Below are 3,617 nucleotides of genomic sequence, written 5' to 3'. Positions count from 1 at the left end.
TGAAAACAAGTTTTTCTGTGTGTAAACTAATACAGGAAAAAGAAATGCATGTTCTTATTACTATAAAACCATGAGCTGTAAAATATCCAGGCAAAGTAGGATGTGGTGGCGCACGCCTTTAATCAATCGAAGCACTTGGGAAGCAGAGACAGGAGGATTTCTGTGAGTTCGAGGCCAGCCTGGTCTACAAAGAGAGATCTAGGACAGTCAGGGGTACTACACAGAGAAACTTTGTCTCAAAACGCCAAAAACAAACAAACAAACACAAAAACAAACAAAACAAAACAAAGTTCCAGGCAAGAGCAAGGTAAGCAGTTAAGAAAAACATCCTGGCCTGGGGCCTCACACCTGAAAATCCAGCTTCTCAGAGCCTAAGGCAGGAAAATCGCCTCTGGTTTGAGTCCCATGGGGGTGGTTTTATTATTCAAGGATTTATTTTTATGGGGATGGGGTATGTGCACCTTGGAGGCCAGTAGAGGCCTAGAGAGACCAGAAGGTGCAGGCTCCCTGAAACTAGAGCCACAGGGGGGTGTGAGCTGTCCCCAGGTGGCTGCGGGGACCTGAATTTAGGTCTTCTGCAAGATCTCTGTGTGCTCTTAACCACTGACACGTCTTCTGGGCCCCTGAGTGTTGAGTTTTATGAGACCCTATCAGCAGAGAGATAGAGACAAAGACAGAGAGACACAGAGTCGACAAACCTGTGTGTGTTTAAGGAAAACATGGTATATATGGGACCCACTGCTTTCTGAACTTTCTTTTTTTCTTTTCTTTTTTTTTTTTTTGGTTTTGGTTTTTATGTTCATTGGTGTTTTGCTTGCATGTATGTCTGTGTGAAGGTGTCAGACAGTTGTGAGCTGCCATGTTGGTGCTAGGAATTGAACTCAGAGCCTCTGGAAGAGCAGTCAGTGCTCTTAAGCACTGAACCATCTCTCCAGCCCAACTTACTTACTTACTTTCTTTTTTTTTTTTTTGCTTTTTTGAAACAGTTTCTCTGTGTAGCCTTGCCTGTCCTGGACTCACTTTATAGACCAGGCTGGCTTCAAACTCACAGAGATCCACCTGTCTCTGCCTCCTCAGTGTTGGGATTAAAGGCGTGTACCACCATGCCCGGCTTCTGAACTTTCAAGAATCCGCCAAGGCCACTGATCTGTCATGACCTTACTCTCTAATAATTCTATCTGTACTGACAATCAAGAGCGTCCCTGTCCTCACACCTGGAGTGTCCTGGGCCTTGAGCTCCAGTCCTGTCAGCTTAGAAGCAGATTCTATCTGGAAATTTCTAGAATCTCAGGCCCTATCAGAGCCAGAAGTAAAGAACTAGGCAAAAATGTGACAAGTGACTGCTGCTGCAGGGTACCCACGTCTCCAAAGCCACTTGTCCAACCTTCTCAATGCTCCCTACAGCCCTTCCCTTAGGAGAAACCATTGTCTCCCTCACCCCCCAAAACAAGTCAATGTCCTTTCTGACTTGAAAAATACCTTCTAGAAACCACCTTTTCTGTTTCCTTCCCCATATGTTTCCATGTTTGTTCTTTCTCTGGGGATTGTTGGAGTAAGGTCTCCTTGCAGTCTCCAGGGTCCACCTAGCCACTAAACTTCCCCTTCAGGCCAAAACCCAGAAAGCTCCTTAACTGCTAGCTGGGGTGCACGTGTGGGGCTGCTAATGTGTTCTGGAACCATCTTGGTGGTGACACCAAGAACAGAAGCTTGGCCAGGATACAGTGCACTGGGTGTGCGGATCTCCGATCATTACCAAATAGGCTGAAGGGGACATTGTGACAGCCTGGCCTTGTTTTGGGTCTGTTACTTTTTTGTTTTTTGTTTTCACTTCTTCTCTTTTCCTATTTCTTTTCTTTTTTCTTTCTTCTTCCTTTTTTGTCTTGTAACACATAGTTTCTAGCCAGGAACAGAAATGGTGCATGCCTTAATCCCAGGACTCAGGAAACAGAGGCAGGCAGATCTCTGTATATTCAAGGGCAGCTTGTTTACAAAGCAAGTCCAGGAAAGCCTAAGCTACACAGAGAAACCCTGTTTTGTGGAAGTGAGGGGGGGGCAGTTTCTCTGTGTAACTCTAGCTGTCCTGGAACTCTTTTTTGTTGTTGTTGTTGTTTTCCAAGACAAGGTTTCTTTGTGTAGCCTTTGCTGGCCTGGACTCACTTTATAGACCAGACTGGCCTTGAACTCACAGAGATTCACCTGCCTCTGCCTCTTAAGTGCTGGGATTAAAGGCATACACCACCACTGCTTGGCTCCATTTTTCTTAATTTGGGTAACTTTACATATTGACTCATGTATGTATGCAGTATGTGTGTGCCACATGTGTGCAGGTGCCCTCAGAGGTCAAAAGAGAGCCTCGGATTTACAGTCAGTTGTGAGGATTTGGTTGAACCGAAGCCAGGACTTTTGGGAAAGTAGAAAACATTCTTGACCACTGAGCTATCTCTTTAGATCCTCTGTTTTGTTTTGAAAGATATATTTATTTTTATTTTATATGCATGAGTGTTTTTCCTGCATATGTGCATGTCTGGTGCCCATGGAGGACAAAAGAGAATGCCAGAACCCCTGGAACTAAAGTTTCAGAAGGTTGTAAGCCATCAGGTGGGTGAACAGTACCTGCTCACTTGTTTGTTTTTTTAGACAGGGTTTCTCTGTGTAGCCCTGGCTGTCTTGGACCCACTTTGCAGTCCGGGCTGGCCTCGAACTCACAGAGATCCACCTGCCTCTGCCTCTGGAGTGTTGGCATTATAGGCGTATGTCACCCCACCTGCCTGCGTTCCCTTTACTTAGTGCACCAACAGCAGACTAAAGTAATTAGTCCACCCAAGTCAGGCCTCAGGAACCAGTGAGCTGATGGGCTTGCAGGAGCAGGGGTGAGGATGACAGCTTTCCTGTAGCTTTGTAGGTGGCTCTCTGATAAGGGCTGGGGATAATGCTGAGAGGCCATTCCACAACACCAGGCCTGTTTAGTCCCTACTGAACCTCTAGCACCACATTCTATCAGCTTGCAGCTGCCTCCAATAAGGACAGTCCTTAGAATAGACCCTGAGGTGATCTCCACAGGCTGCTGACATACTGTTCAGTCATGCAGAGTAAGAGCTAAAAGACGACCTAATGCCTAGATAAATGGAAAAAGTACTTTTCAGGAACATATAGTCTGTCCCTAGGGACCAAGAACTATGAACAGGCAGCCGATATTAAATAACATCACCTCACCGCCACTATCACCTCTATTTTTCTCCTCCCTTCTTCTTATTCCTCTTCCTCACTCTCTGTCCACTTCCTTGACTATCCTCTTTCCCCCTTTCCCTCCTGACGTGACCTCTAGGTTGGCCCAGCTCCACTGTTCAAGATGTCAGTTATATAATATGGCTTATGAAAGCAAAAACCAACCTGCCGCTGGCCCTGCCAGACTGGGAAGGCCTGCACGGAGGAGAAGAGCCTGTGTGATCCTGTGCTTCTTGGGGGCTTGTTGAGGCTGGTGCAGGACACACACACACAAACGGGGCATGGAGGGGGGAGACTCAGGGATAGAGACAGACAGGGACAGACAGGAAGGACTTACAGATTCTATCTGTACCAGTCTCTCTTCTCCTCTCGCTCCCCTCCCTTCTTCCTTC

Source organism: Acomys russatus, chromosome 6 (genome assembly GCF_903995435.1).
Source record: "Acomys russatus chromosome 6, mAcoRus1.1, whole genome shotgun sequence".
NCBI lineage: Eukaryota > Metazoa > Chordata > Mammalia > Rodentia > Muridae > Acomys > Acomys russatus.
The sequence above is the reverse complement of the archived record's forward strand: the minus strand, read 5'-3'. Positions refer to the sequence as shown.